Source organism: Manis javanica, chromosome 2, assembly GCF_040802235.1.
Source record: "Manis javanica isolate MJ-LG chromosome 2, MJ_LKY, whole genome shotgun sequence".
NCBI lineage: Eukaryota > Metazoa > Chordata > Mammalia > Pholidota > Manidae > Manis > Manis javanica.
The window spans coordinates 167,152,317-167,167,761 of NC_133157.1; the positions used below are offsets into that span (position 1 = coordinate 167,152,317).

At 42.8% G+C, this 15,445-nt stretch overlaps 1 long non-coding RNA gene across 1 annotated transcript in view; it reads left to right on the top strand.

The window, feature by feature from the left end:
* Positions 1-307: 307 nt before the first annotated feature.
* LOC118968325 (uncharacterized) overlaps positions 308-15,445 on the top strand; it is a 56,521-nt gene continuing 41,383 nt past the window's right edge. The window contains exon 1 of the long non-coding RNA XR_005055946.2: positions 308-514. This is a non-coding gene — a long non-coding RNA (uncharacterized lncRNA). The remainder of the gene's footprint in view (positions 515-15,445) is intronic.

Here is a 15,445-nt window from a genome sequence, read left to right on the forward strand (position 1 = left end):
ATAGAGGTGACAGTAACAGGCACTTAGCATGAAACTGGGGGAGAGTTGAATGCGGAGGGTGGGTGGTGGCCCTAGGAGGGTCCTTGACTAATCCCCCCATAGTAATTTTAATTCTCTGTTATTTGTACTTTTCTTCTTGGGTGTGAAAATCAACCTTTTCAAACAAAAGTGTGTTTTACGGTGGTATTTACTTATGCTTTTGTCGTTTTAAATGTGGACTGCTTGCTGAGAGAAGGTAATAGCGCTGGCTTTAGAGTGGGAAGCCAGGGTGCTGAGCTGGGTGTGAGGACGCTGAGGTGACCTTCCGGGCTGGCTGAGCGCAGCCGTGTCTCCAGCCTGAGCGCGCCTCCTAAGGGACCCGCAGGGTCGCCCGGAGGGGGAGCGCTGCGGGCCGCGCCGGGTGGCCTCCCTGTCCCCCGGCCTCACCTGAGCGGGGCGCGGGCGACAGTCATCGCGGGGGGCCTGGTGCGGAGCTGCAGCGGGCACAGGGCGCCGGGCACCGCTGCTCAGAAAGGTCGGTAGAGTAAGGCCTGCAGTGAAAAGCGCAGGCTCTTTGCTATTTTAAATATATTTTCCCCCTTGAGTCTGAATGGGTAGCTGTCAAAACCGGGTGATGGGTGAGGCTGGGGAATGGGAGCTGGATTCTGAGGCGGGGATTCTGCCCCGGGCGCTGAAAGGATGCTCGCATCGCTGCTGTTCAGAATGGTTGCTGGTAGGAAAAGGGTTAAGAAGCGCTCTGTGGAGGTCAGGACACGGCATTCTGGACTTCTTAGGGGGAAAACGTATGCTGTAAACACAAGGTGAGCTGGCTGAAAAATAGTAATTTTTAAAGCTTAGGAAACTTGGCAGCGTGTGTGTTTTGGTCCCGAGTTATATTAAAGTAAGCGACGAAGGGCTTCCAGGTGGTGAGGCAGAAAGGCAAGAGAGAAGTTTCCGAGTGGCTGCCAGTATGTCTGCGCAAGGACGGCAACTCGGCGGGCCCCACTGCTTAAAACGCCCTCATGTGATTGCAGAAGTCGGTCTTCTTTTAGCTCCGCTTTAACAATGTTCAGACTCAGAACAGGGTTGCTGATATATGTATTTTAAAGTTACTGTGAATAGCTACACAGTTCTAGAAGCAACTCTTATAAAATAGTATATATTTGAACATTCTGTGAGGTGTTTGGAAGTCAACTCAGGTGGGCCTTGGAAAATGGTCTGGGTTTGAGTGTTAAGGTAAAATTTTCCAAGCAAGGTAGATATTTTAAATATTTAAGGAAATGAAGACAATGCCAACATTTTAGGAAAGACAGAGGTAATTGAAGTTATTGTTGGATGGCGAACATTTTATTTTAAAAGATGCATGTATTCATCTCTTTTAAAACATCTCAAACCTTAGTATCTATTTTTAGCTGAAGATTTTACTGAATAGTCCACTAGAGGGCAATATTTGATAAGGGTTTGAGAGAGGCACATGGTAACTGAAACAGATATTATAGAAGTTTTATTAACAATAACAGTGGGAAGTACCTACCTTGCTTCCAACAGCACAATTGAAGTAAAGAAGCCATGCATGCTTAGTTTCTACATGGGATAAATAGTTCTTAAATTAGCACGTCCTAAGTTGAAAATGGTGTGTGTGTTGTATAGTTTTTCAAGAGGAAAAAAGTAAAGGAAGTAATAAACAATTCAGGTGATATTTTACAAGCCCTGGATTGATCTCATTGGCTTGCTAAAAAGGAGTTAGTTGTTTTAACTCAATCTCCAACACACTATTTACCTTCCCTGGGAAACCATCCGAATTTGGCTGCATTCCACATACTAGAAAAAGCTCTGAGTCAGAGCCAACTGTGACTTTGACTGAGGTGTCAGAACAGCACCAGGTGAGACTGCAGGCTGGCTTCCAGGGGCCAGAAACAACATCATAGCCACACCCATGGGGGGTAGTTACTGGGAGGTGGCAGGGAGGCATGCGTGGCTCTTAGACCTTAATCGATTAAATGTTGGTTTCTCTTTTATTTACTTGCTTTGCAATTGTTTCCAGACTTGTGATGCCCCTTAACTTTTGTTGTATTTACAATTTAAAAAATTTAAAGAAACACGTGCACATGATAAACAAATAGTATAAGATGATGCATGATTAAAAATGTCTTTCTGACCCCACCCACCTGACCTATTGTTTAGAGCAATGATTTTTTTTTTTGTATATCATTTGGAAAATTTCTATGCAAAGACATTCCTATATAGGCAGATGTATACACCATATACGTTTTTATACAAATGGGAACACACTGTACAAGCCCTAGTCTATGCCTTACTTTTCTTTTTTGTTCAACAACATGAAATCTTGGAAATCTTCTATATCCTATTGCTTAATTTTTTCAATTTTATTTCTCAGTGGCAGGACATTTATTGTTTTTTCTTACCCTCCTTTATCTCACAGTGTCAGAAAGAGTGCTATCAACATTTGTGGTGTTTAACAGCCCTTCTGGGACTGATAGGTGGGAAGGTCAGTCTGTTCCTAAGGAGGTGGGACAAGGAACAAAGAATGGTCATAACCGCATTGAAGGATTTGTTTTGTTCATTCCGCACCCCCTCCGAAAAAAAGATCTGGAAAGAGTACATTGGGTTGTCTTGTCTGGTATTTTTCTTAGCTTTGAATACTTGAAATGGTCTGGGAAAGCCTTGTGTTGTTTTGCTCTCCCAGGTCCTTTCATTTGGCATTTCATTTGTCAGTTTGGAAGGTGTTGAAAATCTCATTACTGTGACTGGGTGCTCTATGCTGACAGGTCTGGGGAAGGGAGATGCAGAGATGGAGTTCCTACAGGTCTAGTGGTGTGCACTACGTTGCTCTGATGATGGGCCTTCACCCCCCACCCCGACCCCCAGGACCTGATCAGAATGACTTGGGACCCTGTCCTTCATTTTAAAGGTTGTATATTAGGAACATTTCCTAACATAGTTGAAATTGCATACAAAAATCTTAGTGCTTTTTACACTGTATCATTTGTTTAGTTTTTATAGCCTTGATTTGAGAGACCTGTATCTGTTGCCAAGAGATCTATGCATTTTATCATTTACAAATAATCATACCTAGAGACTTGATTGTAGTGTAACTTCTCAATTTTTTCCAACTCCTTGCATAGTATTTAAAGAAATTAAAGCATCATTAATATACAATCTTATGTTCTTTCAAATGTACATCACAATGGTTTAACAGTTGCCATGATTAACTTATATTATGAATGCAAGTTATTGTGCTCCTTATCCCCCTCCCTCTCCCATCGTGCACCTGCCCCAACCCCTCCCCCATGGTAACCATTAGTCACTTCTCAGTGCCTGTGCGTCTACTGCTGTTTTGTTCCTTCTGTTTTGCTTTGTATTTATATTCCACAAATGAAATCATATAGTATTTGTCTTTCTTCACTTGGTTTATTTCACTGAGCATAATACCCTCTAGATCCATCCAAGTTGTTGCAAATGACAGGATTTCTTTTCTTTTTATGGCTGAATAATATTCCGTTGTATATATGTACCACCTCTTCTTTATCTATTCATCTACTGATGGATACTTAGGTTGCTTCCATATCTTGGTTATTGTAAATAGTGCAGTAATAAACATAAGAGTGCATATATCTTGTTGGATCAGGGATCTTGCTTTCTTCGGGTAAATTCCTAGAAGTGGAATTACTGGGTTGAGTGGTATTTCTAATTCTAGTTTATTGAGGAACCTACACACTGCTTTCCACAGTAGCTGTACCAATTTACATTCCCACCAACAATGTAGCAGTGTTCCTATTTCTCTGCATCCTCTCCAGCATTTGTTGTTTATCTTTTGGATAGCGTCCATTCTAACCAGTGTGAGGTGATACCTCACTGTGGTTTTAATTTGCATTTTCCTGATGATTAGCGATGTGGAGCATCTTTTCATGTGCTTATTGGCCATTTGTATTTCCTCTGTGGAGAAATGTCTGTTCAGGTCCTCTGCCCATTTTTTAATCAGGTTATTTGTTTTTTGGATGCTGAGGCATATGAGTCCTTTATATATTTTGTATGTTAACCCCACTCCTTGCAGAGTTTTAGTAGAGAGTTATAATCATTTCCTACTGATTAAAGGCTAAGTGTCTGAGGTTGGGGCAAGATAGCTGTGAATCTGAAACATCTGTTTCCTTCCAAGGATGCGTGTATCAGCAAACTGGACTGCTTCCCAAATGGGCCCACATTTTCTGGCTTCAGGGCCTTTTTTCCTATTGTTCCTCCTCAGAGGTCCTACTAGTTCCTTAAGGCACAGCTTCAGTGCTGCCGTTTGTATTCTAGCCACAGTCTGCGAAGGCACCCTGTGTGCAGAGATGCATCCACAACTCTGGGGAGACAACATAGATGAGACCAGCCTTCTTCCTGCGGCAGCTCTGTAGGTGACAGGGCGATGTTGTGTGGGAGGCATCAGAGGCACCCCCCGAGAACGCAGAGAGCCAGTAAATTCGTACGCGGGATGCGTCTGTGGTTTCGCAGAGGTGATGCTTGGTTTTCCGAGGGTTTGAGTCTTGGTTGACCGCTTGCTGTTCAGCGGAAGGATATTCCAGGTCTGAACAAAGGCTGCAGGTCTTTTATAACAATGGCATGGGGGAGAATGACAAATAGTCTGTCTAAAGGGATGGGTGTGTGCGGAAGACGCTGGAGGCAGGCCATGTCTGGATTCTGAGAGCCCTGTGTGTCGTGGTCAGGAGTTTGGAATGGAAAGCCAGTGCGAATTCCATGCAGGGGATGACTGGGTGGGTGATGGATGTGTTAATCAAAATGAGAACGTGGGTGCCCAGGGAGGGAGAGGGGAGACCTCTCATTGCTGATTTCTGGTAAGATTTTAGGAGCCCAGAGGGCTCAAGAATGGGGCTATGTGAGTAAAAGTTTGATGAACCATTTTCTCCTTTATGAAAGAAATGACCTGAGGTTAACCTTCTAGCTCTGTGGCAGGAAAACCTGGCAGAAGTGAATGCTAACTGTGCCACCAGGCACACCGCCTGTGACTGGCATGCTGCGTATGGACTGGGAGGCCCCTGTATGGCCCTAACTGCCTGGGGAGAGGGCGCGGTCTGGGGGCTTGGCTTCCCCAGCGGAGGCGGAGCAGGGCACTGCCCTCCGCGGGACGGGGCACTGGTGGCTCTCTGCTGTTACAGAGGAAATGGTCCCTGAAGTGTGCGCTTCCCCTCCAGGGAGGTCTCCGCACCCAGCCGAATGTCCCCGGCTCTCATCTCCAACACCCTTACAAAGTGCCCTTGGGAGTCGGCTGGGGGCGTCCCCGCTGGCCCGCTGTTCCCTGCTCTTCACCCTGAGCCGAGCCGCTCCAGGTGCGGCTTCCTGGACTCTCAGATTCCCCAAGCTGAGCCTAAGACTACAAGGAGTGGACACTGCAGGAGGTAAATATCCATTTTATTTATTGACAGGCAGAAAAACCAATTTCTTCTCTTCCTGCTCATAAAAGAAAATATTAGGTTTTGTGTGATCAACTTCTTCCTGAACCCCACGATGAGCCACGTATGTCCTTAGTGCCACGTATGTCTTTAGCGTCTAGCCCAGTACATGCTGTCATATGGCAGAAGCTCAGTCAATAATTGTTGCATAACTGATATCAGTAAATATTTATTGATTACCTTCCATATTTCAAGTACTCTTGGTTGCCAGGATACAAGTATGTGTCAATATATCCCCTCCCTCAAGGACTTCTCATTCTATTAGGCAGAAAATATTTAGAAAGAATTTTGTTACCATGTATGGAAAGGGAATGTGAATGAATACCTTACAAGGTTGATATTACCTTAGAGAAGCAAAAATGAACCCTCAATTAGGACCTATTTCTTAAAGTTTACTTGTTTTCAAGGTTATTTTTAAATTCTCAATTTTCCTAGATCTTTACCAATTAATCACTAATTCATTAATATCATCTTTATGATATTATATTACCATAGTTAGCACTTATCGATCACGTATTTTCTAGGAACTGTGCTAAGGGCTTTATGCAAATTATTTAGTTGAATCCTTATAGAATCCCTATGAAGTAATTACTCAAAGTATCCCCATTATACAGATAAGAAAACTAAGTTGGTGGAACCAGGCTTCACAGCTTGATGTATGACTTCAGAGCTTACCTTCTTAATCACTTCACCATTCCGCTTCTTGCTGTTAATCACCTCAGTGATATTTAAATGAAATATATTCTAGGCATTTATTTGCTTTGGTCATAAAAGGACAAAACTACATCTTATGTATGTCTGGAAATAAATTACAGTGAATTATTCTTCAAATATTTCATACTGTACAGCAGATTTAAGACTGATCTAGTAAAAATGTCTAGTTCTCATTTACACATCTGCTAATTAAGAAATCACTTAAAGTCCTGTGTAGGGCTTTAAAAACACACATGAAGCAAAAAACAAAACAAAACAAAACCCTCCAAAAAACTTTAGATCCAACGTGTTGATTGTTTGTGTTTTTACCTTTGCTGTGTGTGTGTGGTGAGAACGCTTTAGATCTCTCTTAGCAAATTTCATGTATACAATACAATACTATCTCCTTCTTCCTAAAGCCCCTGGTGAACTACCATCCTACTGTGTTTGTGTTTGCTTTTTTTTAATTCTACATAGAAGTGAGATCTTTGTCCGGCTTACCTCACTTAGCATCATGTCCTCCAGGTTCTGACTTAAAAATGGGCATAGGATCTGAATAGACGTTTTTCCTAAAGACACATGGCTAACAGGTACATGAAAAGGAGGAAACGTAAGCCAAAACCACACTGAGATATCACGTCACATTGTTAGAATGACTATTTCAAAAAGACAAGAGATAACAAGTATTGGCAAAGAAGTGTCAGAAAGGGAACCCTTGTGTACTGGTGGGAATGTAAATCTCTTAGTGTGAGAAACAGTATAGAGGTTCCTCAAAACATTAAAAGAAAAACAACTACCATATGATTCACAATCCCATTTCTGAGTATATATCTAAAGGAAATGAAATCAGTGTCTTCACAAGATATCTGCACCCCCATGTTCACGGCGGCATTATTCACAATAGCCAAGACATGGAGAAAACCCAAGTTCCATTGATGGATGAATAAAGGTGGTAAACACACACACACACACACACACACACACACACACACACACACACACACACACACACACACACATTGGGCTATATCACCTTGGGAAAGGAGGAAATTCTGCCATTGTGACCACCTGGATGAACCTGGAGGACATGATGCTAAGTGAGGGAAGCCGGACAAAGATCTCACTTCTATGTAGAATTAAAAAAAAGCAAACACAAACACAGTAGGATGGTAGTTCACCAGGGGCTTTAGGAAGAAGGAGATAGTATTGTATTGTATACATGAAATTTGCTAAGAGAGATCTAAAGCGTTCTCACCACACACACACAGCAAAGGTAAAAACACAAACAATCAACACGTTGGATCTAAAGTTAGAAAGTAGTGCCTAAAATATTCTTACAGCTCAGGCTATAGGACTTTTTGGTTTTACTTTACCTGACATGTGCCAATTAAGTTTTATTCAGTCCTTGTGGAAATCTCAGGTAATTTTATTTTAAACTTTAATTATGCCTGGAAGAATTTTACAAGTATTGTTAAGGGTTTAAGTGCAGTGGGACATTCTGCATACTGATACTGAATTTTGGCAAGTACAGGGAAGTGGAAAGACATTTAATCTGTCCAGTTTTCTTTGATAATGCTTGAAAATGCCTGAAAGCCTTTTTCTTTTTCTCTTTCATTTTTGTAAGTGGCTCTCTCCCTGCTGCTCTGTCTCCCCTCTTTCACCCTCCTGTAGTTTACTTGGGGAGAGACGGTTTGGCCTCACTTCCGTCTTGGCAGCCGCTATGTGGTGGCTGCCATGTTTCTTGGCTTCTTGGCTCCTGGCTCTGCCTTCGCTCCCCCCAGCTCTCATACAAGGCTGCTGCAGAGAGGTGACAGGGAAGTCCCAGGTAAGTGGAGCTGTATGGTTACCTCAGTATAGGAGAGCTTTATGGACGGTTTGTGGGCAACAGAAGGGAAATGCTGAGCAAGCCACTATTGAAAATTAACTACTGTTCATTCATGTTGATGCTGAGGTTCTTGTTAGCAGAGTCGAAGAATGAACTTCACAAGCACTCCTGGTAGGAGAGCAAGGCAGAGGCTTTTATTTAGAGATAAAGCAAGAGGACGAAGCTCCTGACTCAAGCCAGGAGGGGACAAGAGAGCCCCAGAGTGGTGTGTTGTCAAGGGATTTTATAGGCAGTTGAGAGACAAGGGGCTAGGGATGTACACCTGCTAAGTGGTCCCAGAATGTTCATATTTGAAGAGACATTAAGTTTCTTATTAGTCTTCCTGGTTATTTACAAGAATTTTACTGCTCTGATTTCCTCCCAGGATAGCAGCTTCCTGGTCTGGGAGCATATCACTCAAGACTGCCTGCTTTGCTCCCCAGGCAGACTGCGTTATTGTCTGTTTGTTAAAGAGTAACATATTTTTTTAACAAATTGTGTTCTAAAATGCAATCTAATTTTCAAGATGGTATCCTTCCTGATTTTACTATGTTGTTTTGGGCTTGCCTGCTACATTGCCCAAGTTGCAAATCATTTGTTTAGGGCTGGAGGAAGAAAAGCAGCACCTGGGTAAAGTTAGAAAAATAAAATGGGCCCCCCAGCAGGCCAAAGCAAATCCCACAATGGATTATCTGCTTTGTTTTTTCCAGAGGCCCTCACCCTACTCTCTCTAAGCCTGTGGTCCCTGTCTCAATGTCTTAAAAGTCCCTCAGTGTCCCTACCTGGGAAGTTCTCAGGAGCTTTCTGGTTTCCCTAGGCCTCTCCCTGCTGTCTTAGGCTCAGGTTTAGGGAGGGATTTGATGTGAAGGGTACTCTCTTCTGCCATGTCCACTGGGGTAACCATTAGCTGCATGTGGCAATATGAATTAAATAAATTAAAAAATCTAGTGTCCCAGTCATATCTCTGTATTTCAAATGCTCATCCTCATGTTTGTTGACTAGCATAGACGTAGGACATTTCTATCATTTCAGAAAGGCCAGCACTGTACTGTCCTCAAGTCTCCCTGCTTCCTTTTCTAGTCCTAGGTCCTTTACCCTCTACACACACACACACACACACACACACACACACACACTGACTGTCCAAATTCCATTTGTTTATCATGCAGAAAAACTGGTCATTCACTCTTGTCCAAAGGGCCCCTTTTCTTTCTGCTAAAAAGAGCTCTCAGAGCCATCTGAGGTGTTTTCCTCCAAACCTGTCTACCTAGAGATGGATGATCATCTCTCCTAGATGGTCATAATGTCTGCAGTCAGTTCTCCTTTCTCTAGTTACAACGCTGGTTTCCGAATGTGGCACTTGCAAGCAGTGTTATGCCTTTATCATTGTATAGTGAATAAAAAAGTACAGGAAGTACTGAGTCAAATCCTTTGTTTATGTGGCTATAAAAAGCAAAGAGAAGTAAATGAAAAAGAATTACAGCCCAGCCTCAGGCACATCAACTTTTAAACAGAAAATATTTGACTTGTACCGAGGAGGAGTCTGTCTGCACTGTGTTGAATAATCTTGCCAGATGGTCCTCCAAACAAACGAACTGAAGCCAACCAGGCCAGATTAATGGTTTTCTTGCTGTCAATGACTTTTCTTTTATTAAAAGTAAATAATTTCATGTTAAGGTGTTACAGATTACATAACAATTTTGGTTTGTGAGATATGGTAGAAAATAGTTACATTGCAGAAGGTGGTAAACATTTGCCTGAGAAAGGGGATTATTCATTTTGTCTGGGTAATGCCAAGGGTGTATGTTTATAATCCAGTGTTGATCACCAGTTTGTAAAAGGTCCAGGGCTTAAGCCTTTTTTTTTCTCAGGGACATTTCTTGCTTGAGTTTTCTTAGAAAACCATCTTCCTTCCATTGCTACCACCTCAAACAATTTAAGGAGGAGATGCTGCTGTTTGCGTTTTCTTTTTTGGTAACCCACTTTTTTTTTTTTTTGAGGGATGATCAGACTCCATGTGATTGAAGTAGCTTTGGAATAAATTCCATTATGCCATGCCATGTATTCATTTAATGAACTTTAAGTGCATTTGGATGTCTGTGTTATTTCAGGGCTTACTGCTCTCTGTTCCTCCGAGGTTTGTTTGGAATTTACTCTTCCATTTCTGCCTTTGGTAGAGTGGGTGGACAGATGCCAGGCAATTATGTACAGGCAAGAAATATGCCCAATTCACTACTGGAAGTTTTGATCAACCACAAGCTAAGTGTCATAAACCAAGGTACCTGATTTGGGAAAGTAATGCATAAGAAAGGATGATCAGTATTGAGTAGAGACAAATACTTTAAGTACTTAAAACTTGATTCATGTTTCCCACCAGGATCTCCTGCATCCTTCCTTTCTATTTATTCATTCATTCATGACCCATTGGATGCTATGTAATGGAGAAGTAGCAAGTAAAATCAGCATAGTACCTGCCTTCATAGAGCTCTGGGGCAGGGACTGAGAGAGACCCAACCTCTGGCAGGGTGGAAGGCTTCCCTGAGGAAGTGATGAGGGGTTAGGCAGATGAGGGGGTGGGTAGAGATGAGGGCTGGAAAGTTCAGGAGGGCCCTCCAGGCAGAGTTAGGAACAAGAGCAAAGGTGCTGGAATGGGAGACAGGCAGTGTGTGTAAGGGGCTGGAGGGTCAGCAGGTAGGGAGGGGTGCCATTGGACATAGCCAAGGTGTGCAGGGACTCACAGATGCTTGTTGAGATCTGGAGCTGTATTCTGGGAGCAAAGGCATTTTGCTCAAGTACAAAGGAGGGCAAAGTAGGAGTTCTTTGATCAGGTTGGCTTTTTGGAGCTCAGTGGCTTCTGCGTGGCTTCTGTTTTGGAAGGGGGCAAAAGTTCCTGAGGGAGACCGACTAGGTGCCACTGAGGAAGCACAGGTTGCAGGGCCTGGGGGCTTTACCCTGGATGGGAGCAATGGAAACAAAGAATTGAGTATGTTTGCAAGATATTTAGGAGGTAAAATCCAGTGGACTTGGTAATGGGTTTGCCACTGGAGTGAAGGAGAAGGTCAGGTCAAAGATGGCACTTGGCTGGAAAGACCCATGATACCCCAAAATAGCGACTAACCGGGGGAGGGAGGAGGAAGCAGAATTCTAGAAAGGAAGAAAGGAGACCACAGAGCAAACCTCTGGTGTGGTCTGACCAAAGGTGCCCTAGGAGTGGGAGGTGTGAGCGATCCAAACACACTTAGGGAGATTTCAAAGTGGAGTGACCGCGTGCCCTGCTTCCCAGAGCGAGCGGGCGAGAGAGGCCATCATGACACCAGAGAGGCCAGGTGAGGGAAGCAGTGTGACACGTCACGGTCCTGGATGACTTGAGACGGCCTTTGAGCCTCCCCGGACTGCCGGAGAGAGGCAGCAGAGTGCAGATAGGCCAGGAGGCTGGAAGGGTCCTGGAGGGAGTAACATGGGGTGTTGCCGGTGGACATGCCGTGGACTCTGCTGACTCGAGACACCAGCAGGATCGCGGATGTCAAGAGGGGATGGCGGGACAGCAGAAACCCATCCAAAGCCCAGGTGGAATGAAGTTCTCCTCAGCAGATGACAGGACACGACTTTCAGCCCCCATGTCTGATCGTGTACCAAAGCCCAAAAGCAAAGGAGAGGGGAGATAATTGGGGCTGACTGGGTTTGATAATGAATGAAAGAGCCTAGAGAAGATCCCAATATTAAAACAATTTAGTACTAATGGCAGTGCAAATCTGGAGAATGGCTGGGATAATCATAAATGAGATGAGATTGGGACAAGTAGCTATTTGGGAAGAAAAAATACATTTCATCTTTATACATACACACACACACACACACACGCATACACACACACTATACCAAAATATTCTAAATAGTAAAAAAGAAATAGTGTAAGTGACGCTTGAATGAACATATAAGGGAATATTATCTGATACCTGACTGTGAGGGGGTCCATCTAACTATAAGTAAGATGTAAAATTTTAAAGAGAAACAGATTGAATGATATAAATATTTTAAAATTTGCATGTAAATTTTTTAAAAATTAAATGTTTATTCTTCACTTTAAAAATTAAATTAAAATTTAAGTTAAAATTTTATTTTTAAATTCAGTCTCATGACTGAATTGCAAATGCACATAAATCGGGAAAACTTATAGCAAGTAAGATAGAAGTTTACATCCTAACAATCTAAATAACTATAATACATAAGAAAGATTAAGATATTAAAGATAAATAGGCAAAGGACATACACTGACACTGCAAATAGGAATTGTAAATGAGTGACTCAGAAAAATGTTTACTACCATTAGTTTGTATTCAAGAAATATAAATTAAAACAAGAATGATATGCATTTTAATATTTATCAACTCAGGAAAGATTTAAAAAACAGTAATGCTCATTTTAGGTAAGCATACAGCAATTCATTCACTCCGATCATGGGAGAGTTAATTGAGTCAAATTATTTGGATAGTAATTTGGCAGTTTATATTCAGAATTTGAAAGAGTTTAAAATTGGAAACAGCCTGTTTTCCAAACAGCAGAATATTTCAGGAAATCAGTGTATATTTACATTCTGTACTATTACACAGCTATGAAAATGGAGGCAGTTGAAAATATTTAATGAGATGGAAAAATGCATATGCTATAATGTTAAGTGCCTAAAAGCAACATGCTGGATTACATAGACAGTGTGATCACAACTATGCAAATAAATAAGCACGGAAATAGAAAAAAATGCATCAATCCACTCATACTTATTTTTGAGTGCTGTAACTATTGGTGATTTTATTTTCTTTCTACTTTACTGTACAACTATAGTGCAGAAGAATTCTAAGTTGGAAAAGTTAGAAAATACTCTTCATTAGAAATATATACTTTAAGCTTTACTGCAACTTAACTAATGGTTCCTGCTCTAATGGTTCAAGGTGATTTTTTGGGGCTGATGCATTTGTCTCAAGCTATTTAAATAATGGCACCGTTGGTGACTCAGCTAATACTTTTATGGTCCTCAGTATATGTCAGGAACCATACTAAATACTTTATACACATTTACTAATTCAGAACTCTCAATAGTTATATCAGATAGGTTGTATTATTGTCCATATTTTAAGAGGCACAGAGAGGTTGATTAACCCCGCAAAGCCACACAGCTAGTAAATATGGAGCTAGGATTTGATCTTAGGTAGTGTTGCTCCAGTGGTCCTACCCTCTATACTCAGGTGGTTATGTTTAAAAGAACAGATAACCTTGTCTTTCAGAAAGCAAACAATAAAACCTTATGAAATGAACTATCTTCAAACAACAGTAATAAATGTAAAATGACATTCTTGGGTCATGAATCTCATCTATGAAATAAGAATTAAATTTGGTGATCTTTAATACCCCCTCACATGCAAATTCTGTGATTGTATTTCATAGTAAGAAAAACTGACTTACGCGTACTGTAGTAGAAATGCTAATTATCTCCTCTACTTACCATTTCCTTCCCAACCTCACCTCTATCTATTAGAGATCCTCCCATGTGATCTCTGATTGCTGTCCCCACCCCCACCTCCCCACCAAGCCCTGTGAGAAAGAGAAGATATCTCACTATTCCAGGCCTGGGCCAGTGATTCCTGACTTTGGAATTGGTGCTCCAAGATTCTAGCTCCCTCCTGACCACATGTGCTGCGAGTTCAATGTGGGCCTCTGGTGGCCATTCTTCATCATGTGCTAGAGAAGCAAAGAAAGCAGCTGTGTAGAGCAAGGTAACAGATAGCCACAGAGACGAGAGGGGTTCTGATCCTGTAGCCCCATGGAGGCTGGATAAGAGATGGATAGAAAGGTAGGGAGTGTGGTTTTCTTATTTCCCAGTAGCTTTCTCAATCTTGGTTCTAGGATGCCACAAGGCCTGGCAAGATTATCTGACCTTTGAGCCTACAAAACACCCTATTTCCTTTCCATAAACCCCTAACTTGTGTTTCCTTAATCTAGTTTGAGTGAGATTATTACCTGCTACCAACCATGTAGGATATCTGTGTGCAGCTGGTTCTTAGCATGTCAGGTGTAGCCACAAGGTCAATAGTGAGGACCCTTTGCATTAAGCCCTTTTGCAAAAAGCCTGAGGAGATTCTCTGTCTGAACACTTTGCTCATTCATTTATTACAGCATTTATTGTTTTATGTCTGGTCGTGGGTACACCAAATAGAACATAGTATGTACCCTCAAGAAATGTAAAGTCTTGGAGAATATTTTTTGAGAAGAAGGTAGCTTTCACTTTTCACATTAAAAGAATTCATTATTTCATCACTGTTTGCTGCAGAATCCCTTTAGATAGTAAACATTTGGCAAAAACTTGCTTTGCAAATGTATAGTTTCCACACAACTTTGCAGGACACCATCTACACTCCAGATTCTCAGTATTTTCTTCTGCTTCTCACCCCTGAGGGCTATGCAGCGTCCCAGGGGCCCCCAGAATGGGAGAGCTTCCCTGGGAGGGAGGGACTGGAAGATGTGAGAGGGTGCAGTTTGAATGCCATCTACGGAGGTTTCTGTGTCCATCCTTCTCCAACACAAAAACATGGGCCCTGAATGTCAACTGTCTGGAAACCATCCAGAGGTGGCTTCTGGGAGTGTGATGAAGGGGTGGAAAGGGGCAAAACAACAGCGGCCTGCTTTCAATGCCAGCTTGAGATGACAATGCTGTGTGGAAGGGGAGCTGGTGCTCCATGGGGCCAAGGGCCTGGCAGGCACCTGTGGGGAAGCACACGGAGGACTCTAACTGTTGAATGTGCATATGGGGACACGCTTTCCCGGAGCAGCTTTGGATTGCAAAGAGCTAGAACATGAGGCCGAACAGTGGCAAAAAAGACAGAAGGCACGTGGGTGAAGCGTAGCCCACACCTGGTTTAAAAGTAGGGGGACGCCAATAAGCAGGAAGAAGAGAGATGAGCTGTGCCTCAGAGCACTCATGATGGACCACAAACAACAGCCCCTCAAGGCACCGCCACTGGGCGGGGTCAGTGGGAGGGGTGCCCATGTCCACCCAGACTGTTACCTTGGGACAGTCACTTAATCTTTTTTGGAAGGTGTTTCCTTGTGGATAAAACAGGGGTGACTGATTCCACACACAGAGCTGTTGTGGGACTTACATGAGATGACCAAGTGAAAGCATTCCACGTCTTGCTTAGCCCACAGTAGAGCTCAGCAAGGTTAGTCTTATTTCCTGTCCTACCACATCTGCGGAAAGATCAAAGGGCTCAGCGTCACCTGTGCTGAAAATCAGGAAGTCACCGAGCTTTAGTGACCGGGTGCTGCACTGGGGCTGGTGGGGGAGCGCGGGAGGTGTGTGCCTGCATAGCCCCCCAGTCCCAAATGGGGGCACCTCGGAAGCTGCCTCTCCTGCCCACTCTATTAGCTGATGGAATGATGACAGGCAGGA